Source organism: Protopterus annectens, chromosome 8.part0 (assembly GCF_019279795.1).
Source record: "Protopterus annectens isolate FY-2018-M chromosome 8.part0, PAN1.0, whole genome shotgun sequence".
Taxonomy (NCBI): Eukaryota; Metazoa; Chordata; order Ceratodontiformes; family Protopteridae; genus Protopterus; species Protopterus annectens.
Window position 1 is genome coordinate 75,148,692 of NC_056741.1, and position 12,246 is coordinate 75,160,937.

The window sequence follows — 12,246 nt, forward strand, 5'->3', positions numbered from 1 at the left end:
CAGATGCGTAGCAGCTCCATCAGGGCCAGATTTGTGAGTGCCTTGTAGGTCAGGCATAGGTTGACCCTTAACAGGTGGTAGAAGACAGAGTAAAGGGACAGGGCTTTTAGTCTATCAGCATAGGGCATGTTGTTTACACCGTCTTTTCTTTTTGAGGAACCTCTGCAGTCACTCCAGCTGCTGTAAGTGCCTAGTCAAGTACATGCCAAATGGCACACTGTACTCAGTTATTGGTCTAATGAAGTCTGAGTCCAGCAGGACTATAATTTCCTTGGATCTGGATACCATACCTTAACTTATAAGTTGTATCATATAGAAGGATTTTCTCACTACTGTGGACACATGGGAGTCAAAGTTCAGGCTACTGTCTATCTGTGTACTTAGAGCTCTCACCACTGAGTCTACTCTTGGCGGTGTGCTATTGATGTTGCAGTCTGAAGGGATATTTGACTTCCAAAAGGGTATGATAATGCATTTTTTTCATTTTTAGTTTTAGACCATGGTTCTAGCAACAATCATTTGTCTGTTTTATTCCATACTGAAGGTTATCTGCATCACTGGGGGATTCAGTAATTGTCCCCAGCTTGTGGTCATTAACAAACTTTGTCATCATTAGCCTTGGCGTCAGAGAAGTATATTCCAAACAGGACTGGTCCCAGCACTTAGCACTGTGGCACATCACTAGTAACTGTCCTTTTGCTGGATCTACATTCACCAACATTAACTGTGTGTCCTGTCCCTGAGCAAGTTGGCTATCCATCTGGTGACATAGGGATTTATGCCCATTTTTGTGAGTTTATTTATAATACCTGAGTATGGAATTGTTCCATATGCCTTGGCCAGATCAAGGTAGGTGGTTTGTACTGTTTTACCCTCATCCATGGCCTTAGTGACTTTCTCAAAGAAATCCACCAGATTCAGTAGCCATGACCTGTCCTTGACAAAGCTGAACTGAGTTGGGTCAAGTGTTTCAAGGTTTCCTGTGTCATTATTTTACAGGTCCATGATTATTCGTTCCATGGCTTTACATATAAGAATAGTCAAACTTATGAGTCTTCAATTTCCCAGGTCAGTAGATGGTCCATCTTCATGCAGAGGGATGATAGCTGCTGTCTTCCACTCTATCAGGACAAATCCAGTCCCAAGACTATGGTTAAACAGATGAGCTTGGTTAGTCCTGCATTAAGCTGTATAAGAGCAGCAAATAAATGAAAAACAAACAAACTTTTAAAATTAACAAAAAAGGCAGCCTGGTATATCATCGGGCCCCATTGAAGCCATGTTTTTAACTTTAGAGAGCACAGTGGTAACCTGTTCTTTCGTGATAATTGGCAGTGGATTAGTAGAGGGTATTTCTTGGGGGAGAACCGGGGGTGATGGGGAGGTGAAATTTGAACTGAATTTGTCAGCCAGCAGATTTGCTATATCTTCTGGCTGAGTATAGGTAATACCATCTACAACTAATTCCACACATTGAAGGGTGTCGCCCTTAAGATTGCAGACATAACTGAAAAATGCCTTATTGGTTATCCTTAGCTTTGGAGGTTATTTTTACCACAAAGTCTTGTTTTCAGAGACTTGAGTAGTTCTCCGATTCACTTGTTTTTCCTAACAAGGGACTTTTTGTTCTCTTGTCCACATTCCCTATTACTTTTCCACAGGACTGACTTTCTTTTGTTGTACAGCCTATTAATAGCATGGGTCCACTGGCTGGCTTATTTGTGTGGTGTGACCTGAGTTTATTTGGGCCTGGTATTGCCATTTCTATGCAGTTATTAATATTGCCCTTCTGGGCTTTTGCATGTGCCTTTGCATAGGTTTCTGTGTTTTCTGGATTTGGAGGAGCTTGGAAACTAGGTATGACATCCCTTAACAGAGGGGTTAATTTACCTTAGAGAAGTTCTTAAAGTTTTTTGGGGGTTAGGTGGGAGGACTAGTTTTACCTTTATTTCAAGGTAGACCTCTGTGATCTGATCTTACCAGTCAGGACATCACACGGTTGAGGGAGCTGGTGCAGCACTCTCCCATATTTGTGAGTACCAGATATCAGATATGTATTCCCCTAATGGGAGTGCAGACTAGCTCTTCTAAGGCATTTGAATTTAAAAAGTCAACAAATATTTGAGCTTGCATGTTAGTAGTCGTGTATGCCTTCCAATTAATGGAGGGGTGGTTAAAATCACCCATGAGTATGGTACTGGGCTGTTTGGTGAGTAATTCTAGTATCTTCAGGTATGATGTATGGGTTTCTGGGTTCATGGTGGGAGGCCTGTAGCTAGCAAGAATATGGTAATGGATTTTTCCCTTGGTTAGTTGGACTTGGAGTAGCTCAAGCACGTCATATTGTCTGACCAGCCTTGAGGTGAGCTTATCCTTTATGTAGATAGATAGAGCTCCACCTTTTGTTCTTTCTTGTTCAGTAGGTGGTCGGAATGTATGAAAGGCATTGATGTCAGCATTCTCCAAGGTGAGGACAGCTTCCAGGGAGGGCAGTCTCATGTCGATGCTCTGCATTGAGCAGTAACACCTTTAGCTTGTCATGAGTAGTGCCCAAAAAAGATACTATAGGGGTGGATAATGTTTTGTCCAATAATCAAAAGCCTAGAGGTGATAAGTAAAGATCATCTCTGACAAAGCAACATGGCCTGTCAATCATGTCCTCCCAGGCTGACAAGTATTAGATCCTTTTAGAATGACACCAGTAGCTAAGCCAGTTGTTAAAGTTGATCATGTTCTGCTGGTATTGTGGTATCATCCTTGGAGATGGTGGAATGCTGCTCAATGCTAGGCTCATACCTGCCTGTGACACACATTCTGAGAGTGCAATCATGTCTCTCTCCATATAGTCCAAGGAGGAACATCTCAATTCATTCATGCCCACATGGACTATGACCGAGTCATATTGGTACTTAGGGGTAAGGGACCTGATTGCTTGCACGAGCTGGTGAATCTTGGCCCCTGACAGGCAACCAACTGTAACCTTCTTCTTATCCAGCCTGGTAAAAGGGACATCAGTATGTCTCACAATGGAGTCTCCTGTGACCACACTATTTGGTTGTGGAATGTTTCACCTTATTTACGAACCCCAGACTGTTACAACAGTCAAAGATCTTGGCACCTTTGTCAACAGCTCCTTCTCTTTTGTCCACCATGTATCATCAGCAGATAGAAAATCCTACTTTAGCACAAGTGATAACTAAAGGAATTATATTCCAGTCAAAGGACACTGTCTCACTATACTCAGATTAGAGCAGTTATTAATTACAATGTTCCCTTTAGTATGTACCAATTCAAAGACAGAGGCCAACTAGCAAGGCCCCAGTGGTTCTTAGTCTTAAGATCCTAGGATTCCAAGATAGGCTTAAAGCCCTGTTTCTGGTTTCTGTATTGTGTTGCCTAAAGGCTGTTATGTGGTTATCTGTGTCTTTCATTCCAGTTTTTTTAAGGATCCAACCATCCTAGACCTCTTGCATCTCCATAAGACCAACAGCTCTGCAAACAGTAGAGCTAAAAACTTAAACTTCCAAAAAGATATAAACAAAACACAATGAAGAGAGAGCTTCATTACCAAATGTTAACCACTTTTCCTTGGAATAAACTCCCCTCACCTATTAAATAGTGTGACAAATTTGGACACCTGCACATTTTTCTTGGTCCTCACCTGCTTCACCCTACTAGTAAGTGGAGGACCATGAAGGTGGGTGTTGGTAAGGAGCGAAGAGTCTCATAACTTAATTATATTGCACTTCCTATAATCTTAAACATAAGTTAATAGCAATGGAAGGCTATAAATAGTAACAAAGACCAAGAACATTTAAAAAGAATCCAAGGATAAAAGTGAAGCATGAAACTGAAGTTAATCTGCGTTAAAATAGCAAGTACAAAAATTGCAGCAAAAGTCTTAAGCAAACAATTCCAGCTGAAGAATAAAGGCAGGCTGGCTTTAGAGACACACAAGATCTATGTAAAGTAGTTTTAAATGCAGCAGAGGTTAGCCAGATCTGCACCAGCATTACCAACCTAGACGAATAAGTTGACTTATGCAAAAATATTGTGACCTCCCAGTGACTGTCACAGCTTTGGAATAGGCTGCCAATTCACGTGAATCAGAGCATGTTTATGACACTGCTCAAAAGGAACGTGGATGAGTGGATGGGGCATCATAAATTCTTACCAGGGATAGTGCCCACAACCCTCCTAGACATGGGCAGTCATTACTAAATACAGTCCTGGGTATTGACTAGAGTATCTATGGCATTGGGCTGAAACGGCTAAGCTTGAAATTACCTCTGGGTCGATAGCCTGGTAACCTCCTATGATCTTATGACTGTTGCAGTGGAGCTAATAATTGGTTGCAGACGCAACAGTAATCGCCATCAGAGTCTCAAGTCAGTTACAAAGCATTCCAACCAGGAATGAGTAAGTAGCGACAGTTCATAAATTAAGAGTTGGGGAAATAATCAAGAAGAAAGTGAAGTGCCTTGCTAATAGACTCAAAGTCAGCTTACTGACAGCCCCAAAACATCGATACAATAGCACTTTAAGCCTACCTGGAGAGGCAGGCACCACAGCAGGTCCCAAAATCCAGTAACTGCCTTACCACAAACAATAATAGGCAGAAACCTTGTGAGTTAAATAACCAAAGGGGGTGGAATCCTAATTCATCAAATAATGCACTGAATCTTAAATGCAAAGTAGCAATCCTCAGTCACCAAACTATGGATCTGTTAAAGTCAACCCATCTAGCAGCAGTACCCTTATACTAGTGCAGTAATGACGCAGCCATTGTTTTCCACACTTCAATTTACTACACCAACAGCTGATGTCTTACAGCTGTATTATCATAAAACTATAATTCCATACTGATTTAGATGCGCTATCTTCATCTGAAAATGCACAATTTGCTACTGTTGAATTACATCAAACTCATCCAGTCACTGCACATCCTCATATAAAAGCAGGCCTGTAGAAATGCATATTGAGTGCAGTATAAGAAAATTACATCAAACTCATGCAGTCACTGCATATCCTCATATAAAAGCAGGCGTGTAGAAATACATATTGAGTTCAGTATAAGAAACTGAAATATTTGCTTGGAGTCTACAGTCCATGTATCAAAGCCTTTACTAAGTCACGGCTCATTCCTGGTGACATTAAACACAGTCCTTTCTGTGTACATTGTTTCCCTAAAACATCGGCCTCAGCCGATGTAAGTGCCACAACTTTTGTTGCAGGGGAATACCCTGCACACTGATGCTGCCCCTTGTGCTACTCACTGATATGAACCCAAACTGGCGTCATTATGAATACCTGGTTACCTGGAGTTTACATCCTAGTGATTTTCTCACTGTTGTGAAAACATTGGTATCTGTTCTTAAACCCAGCTGTTTTGTTATGGGAGGCTTTAAAATGTAGATTGTAATCTCACTGCTTTTGTTCTGCTGAATGACATTTTACTGGAATTATCTACACCTACAAGACCTCATGGGGGGGGGCAGGGGCTGGCATAACTGTTAAGATGTTCACCTCACAGGCACAAAGTACAGGGTTTGATTCTCACCTTTAAAAAGGAAATTGGTCAGGCTTAAAAATAAACCATGGAGCAGCTATCCTAGTATTTACTATAAACTGTAGTTCTGAACCTGTCCATTTATCAGACCATCCACTCTTGACTGGCTTCCCACAGACAAGAGCCAGATTAACCAGTCCAGCAAATGAAGCACCTCTCCTAGTGACCACAGTAATAACCATAATGTTTTCAGAGAAAATGGACAATCAAGAGCTGAAGGATTGCATGTTAAAAATCTAGCATGAAGGGCCCTCCTTGATGGGTCCTAGGTTGGGTACTTCTGTTAGTTGGAATTCTGCATTTTTGTCATCCAAATCCTGTATTTGGGAATGCACATACTCCCAGACTAACCAGAATCATGATATAACATGCCTGCTACATAAGTACACCCATCACTAGGGCCTTTCAACTGCTTGCACAGCTTGGATCTCAGTCATCCTTCTAGTCACTAGTGCCTTCCATTTGCATGTAGCAACATCACAGTAAGTGTCCACCTGGTCCTTAGATAACAAGGCTTTGTTTGTACAACTTCTGGAAGAAGCAGGATGACAACTGCTATGAATGCCACAGGTTTCACCTGGTTGTGCAATTAGAAAGAAGAAATGTTGTTGCCTCATTTTGTGAAAAGCAAACGCTTTTCATATAAGGACCAGAAAAGAAGGGTTTTACTCGTAGACCCACACATAAGTCTGGACACACAGCATTGTCAAAAGGACAAACAGAAGATGAAGTGCTGAATCTCCTTGAGATAAATTTAATTTGCAAGCAGCCTTGCATGTCCTCATTGACACTGCAGGTTGTCCGCTTGCTCTCAGTAGATGAGAGATTGGGCCCTAGCCAGTCCATTACCTAACATAGGGACATTTATCTCAAGGTGGTGCATCCTAAGGTTCTTGTGCTGCCATGTTTTAATATGATCAGCAGGAGATTGGTGGTGATGAACCTGATCTCAGACATCAGTTTCTTGAGTCATGTATCCATGGATTAGTGGCATACAGGACTAGTGACTTTGTTGTGACCAACTCTTAGGACTATGCAGGCCAGTAGACTTTGGTTGGGAAGATCCATCTGGTCAGCCCATACCACTATTTGCATCTCAGGGCATAGATATTAGCTAGATGTTTGCCTGGTGGGAGCTTGCTTTGGGAGTACATTAGGGAGGTAGGTTTAAAGCCTGTGCCAGGCCATTGCAAGCCAATTCCCATCAATACCTTTCACATAGTTCTTTGTGTAAGCCAATGCTGCAGTCATAACTTCAGGGATCTCTGCTGCAGGTGGTGTACTGCACCTGTCCTTTAGACCCCTTTCTTCCTACAACAATCTTATGTATACTACCTGCCAGATCTCTCCATGTATTGCTATACAAATGGTCAGTGTTGGCCGCCATCTTCAGTTCTTTCTTGGCAAGTGGTGCAATGCACCCAGGTTTGCAGCCAGGACACAACTGGAAGAGCCACATAAGTATTCCCATGGAAATGCTTCATTCATTTTCCTTGCAGGTGAGAGGTTAGCACAGTGGTTAAAACTGTTTACCTTACAGACACAAGATGCAGGGTTTGATTCTCATGAGGGGTAATTGGCTAGGCTTAAAATGGCCCACAAAGGCAGTTAGCCTAGTGCTAATCTATGAACCTTTGAACCTTGCATTAGAGTAATTTGGCATTTATGATAATCTTTGCTTAGATTATAAATATTTTCATGCTCCAGCTTGGAACTAGATGTTCACAAACAAAGGTCAGGGGATGATGGCCAAGCATGGCAAGGATGCCTGCCAAAAATAAAACAATTTCAAAGACAAGCATGCCAAATATGTATATTATTTGGGCCTTAACTACAACAGCAGATTCTGTAAGGACTTTAGGTCAAAAGGAACAACATCCTTGCCTGCCTTAACCTTGAGAAGTTAACAGCATTTATCTCTCAAAAATCTATTGTACTGGATAGTGGTCATGCAGATATCTCCCCCTAAGTCATGCTCCAGGCTTGAAGAGTCAGAGGGCACCACAGGACCTTCTCAGATACTTTTAATTTGGTGGTGCTCACAAGTCTCCAGACCTGGCATTGAAAGAGTCACCTACTGCTGTGGATGCCCTGTGGAGGCTCTTATATCAGGTGGTTTTTGCAGACTGGTCTGGGCTGATCTCACTGCAGGCTTTACCAATGGTAACTACTCCAGACTGCTGGTTGAAAGATGGATGTTGATAAAGCTGAATGCAGAGGAGGATGAGGAGAAGAATATTCCCTTGAAGTGGTGGGCAATGACAACTACATGGATAGCCAGAAGGATTTTAATGTTAAGTCCAAAATTAAACTTTGGTCAAACGTCCCAGGACAAAGTCTGAAAAAGACTGCAGTTGCACCCTATGTCTGCCTCTCCTACTCAAAGTTTATATTGATTCATTGGTTCATAAGTACTTGCTAGGTTATTAATCTGTGAGAGGCTTAAGAAGCCTAGCCTCACATTCCCATGGTAGTTTTTAGCCATTATATTTTGCATAAGAATAACCCAAACATGGGCAGAACAAGGAAATGTTGGAACATTTACATATTTCTCCCTATCCGTGAGAGAGAGAGGTAATAAATCAGTGGTGAATTTGCAGTTTCCCATCCATTCATTCAAATTACATTTGAATAGAGTAAGAAAAGTATTTCACTTTATGTGGAGTGGAAAACTGTTCGATTGAAGAGCTATTCTCTGTGATACATACCTAGCCCTCCAACATGTTTTATTTATGTGGTAAAAGGGACTGAGATCCCTCGAGTGGGTGTTCACACTACTGTTGGACTTGCAAATGTGTAATAGGTCTGACAGCATAGGGTCTGCTGAGGCTGTTTATATAAGGTAGAGGTCACGTCCTAGTAGTCTGTATGATGTCAAATAGAAGGACAATGCTTTGATATGGTCTGCATATTTTTTTTTTTTTTTAGTGTGAAAGTATTGTGATTGCTCCAGCTGTGACAAGTCTTTGGACTGATACACAGTCAATGGGGCATTATATTCAGTGACTGACCTGATGAGAGCCAAGTACAGTGGCTTAATTACATCCCTGGACCGGGACATCATACCTTTAGATACAAGTTGTGCGATGAAAAAGGACTTCACTAGTGGGTATGTGGTGATCAAAGGACAGTTCCTTGTTGAGATAGGTGGCCAGATTCCCGACTACAGGATTAGCTTTCAGAGGTGTGTTGTCAATGTGATAGTTGCAAGGGAAGTCTTGCTAGCTAAAAAATATAAATATAACTTTCTTGACATTTACTTTTAGTTTGTGATTTTAACATCAGCTATTGGTTTGGAAAATGCCCTCTGGCATGATTCTGGTGTGCTCTGTGGAGTTTGTGATGACATCAAGTTTACAGTAATTTCCAAACTTGGTAAACCACAAACTCTTAATATTTACTTTGTCTCAGAAGTAAATACTAAATAGGAGTGACCCAAGAACTGAACTCTGGGGTCCATCACTAGTGACAGGCAGGTCTTTTAGTGGAGGTAGAGTCTCCCACCCCAAAATACTGGGTTCTGCTTGTGAGCCAGTTTGCTATCCAATAAGTTACATGGGGATTTATATTTATTTGGAAGAGTTTATCAGTGACTCAGAAGTGTGAGATGGTGTTGAATGCCTTTGGAAGATCTAGGTATGTGGTATGTAATGATTTGCCCTGATCCATTCCTTTAGTAATCTTCTTGAAGACGTTGACCAGTTAAGTTGTCAGGATCTGCCCTTGACATATCTAAACTGACTTGGATCAGGAGTTTGTAGGTTGCTTATGTCTGTATTTATTCATTCCATAATGATATTTGGATCAGGAGTTTGTAGGTTGCTTATGACCGTATTTATTAATTCCATAATGGTATTTGGATCAGGTGTTTGTAGGTAGCTCATGTCCATATTTATTAATTCCATAATGATATTTGGATCAGGAGTTTGTAGGTAGCTTATGTCCATATTTATTAAGTCCATAATGATATTTAGATCAGGAGTTTGTAGGTTGCTTATGTCCGTATTTATTAATTCCATAATGACATTTGGCTCAGGAGTTTGTATGTTGTTTATGTCCATATTTATTAATTCCATAATGATATTTGGATCAGGAGTTTGTAGGTAGCTTATGTCCATATTTATTAATTCCATAATGATATTTGGATCAGGAGTTTGTAGATTGCTTATGTCCATATTTATTAATTCCATAATGATATTTGGATCAGGAGTTTGTAAGTAGTTTATCTCCGTATTTATTCATTCCATAATGATATTTGGAAAAGGAGTTTGTAGGTGGCTTATGTCCATATTTATTAATTCCATAATGATATTTATGGAATTAATAACTATGTATCATATTTATTAACTCCATAATGATATTTAGATCAGGAGTTTGTAGGTTGTTTATGTCCATATTTATTAATTCCATAATGATATTTGGAGCTGGAGTTTGGAGGTTTATTATCTCCTTAGTTATTAATTCCATTATGATATTTTGATCAAGAGTTTGGAGGTTGCTTATGTCCATAGTTACTAATTCCATAAAGATATTTGGATCCAGAGTTTGGAGGTTTCTTATGTCCATATTTATTCATTCCATAATGATATTTGGATCAGGAGTTTGTAGGTAGCTTATGTCCGTATTTATTCATTCCATAGTGACATTTGGATCAGGTGTTTGTAGGTAGCTTATGTCCCTATTTATTCATTCCATAATGATATTTGGAAAAGGAGTTTGTAGGTGGCTTATGTCCATATTTATTAATTCCATAATGATATTTAGATCAGGAGTTAGTTTGTAGGTTGCTTATGTCCATGGTTATTCATTCCATAATGATATTTGGATCAGGAGATTGTAGGTTGATTATGTCTATATTTATTAATTCCATAATGATATTTTGATCAGGAGTTTGTAGGTAGCTCATGTCCATATTTATTAATTCCATAATGATATTTGGATCAGGAGTTTGTAGGTTGCTTATGTCCATATTTATTAACTCCATAATGATATTTGGATCAAGAGTTTGTAGGTTGCTTATGTCCGTATTTATTCATTCCATAATGATATTTGGATCAGGAGTTTGTAGGTAGCTTATGTCCGTATTTATTCATTCCATAATGATATTTGGATCAGGAGTTTGTAGGTAGCTTATGTCCATATTTATTCATTCCATAATGATATTTGGAAAAGGAGTTTGTAGGTGGCTTATGTCCATATTTATTAATTCGATAACGATATTTATGGAATTAATAACTGCGTATCATATTTATTCATTCCATAATGATATTTGAATCAGGAGTTTGTAGGTTGCTTATGTCCATATTTATTAATTCCATAATGATATTTGGAGCTGGAGTTTGGAGGTTTATTATCTCCTTAGTTATTAATTCCATTATGATATTTTGATCAAGAGTTTGGAGATTGCTTCTGTCCATAGTTACTAATTCCATAAAGATATTTAGATCCGGAGTTTGGAGGTTTCTTATTTCCGTATTTATTCATTCCATAATGATATTTGGATCAGGAGTTTGTAAGTTGTTTATATCTGTATTTAATTCCATAATGAAATTTGGATCGGGCGTTTTTAGATTGCTTTTGTCCGTATTTACTAATTCCAGAATGATATTTGGATCAGGAGTTTGTATTGGACTTGTGTCCATATTTATTAATTCCAGAATGATATTTGGATCAGGAGTTTGTAGGTTGCTTATGTCTGTATTTATTAATTCCATAGTGATATTTGGATCAGGATTTTGTCAGTTGCTTATATCCGTAGTTATTAGTTCCATAAAGATATTTGGATCAGGAGTTTGTAGATTGCTTATGTTTGTAGTTTTTAATTCCATAATATTATTTGGATCAGGAGTTTGTAGGTTGAGTATGGTCATATTGATTCATTCCATAATGATATTTGGATCAGGAGTTTGTAGGTTGCTTATGTCCGTATTTATTCATTCCATAATGACATCTGGATCAGGAGTTTGTAGGTTGCTTATATCCATATTTATTAATTCCATAATGACATTTTGATCAGGAGGTTGTAGGTTGCTTATGTCCCTTTTTATTAATTCCATAATGAAATTTGGATCAGGAGTTTGTAGGCTGCTTATGTCCGTATTTATTCATTCCAAGATGACATTTGTATCAGGAGTTTGTAGGTTGCTTCTGTCCATATTTATTCATTCCATAATGATATTTGGATCTGGAGTTTGTAGGTAGCTTATGACCATAGTTATTAATTCCATAATGATATTTGGATCAGGAGATTTTAGGTAACTTATGTCCGTATTTATTAATTCCGTAATAATATTTGGTTCAGGAGTTTGCAGGTTGCTTTTGTCCGTATTTATTAATTCCATAATTTTATTTGCATCAGGATTTGTAGGTTGCTTATATCCGTATTTATTCATTCCATAACGATTTTTAGATCAGGAGTTTGTAGGTAGCTTATGTCCATATTTTTTCATTCCATAATGATATTTGCATCAGGAGTTTGTAGGTTGCTTATGTCACTATTTATTCGTTCTATAATGACATTTGGATCAGAAGTTTGTAGGTTGCATATAGCTTTATTTATTCATTCCATAATGATATTTGGATCAGGAGTTTGTAGGTAGCTTATGTCCGTATTTATTCATTCCATAATGATATTTTGATCAGTAGTTTGTTGGTAGCTTATGTCCCTATTTATTCTT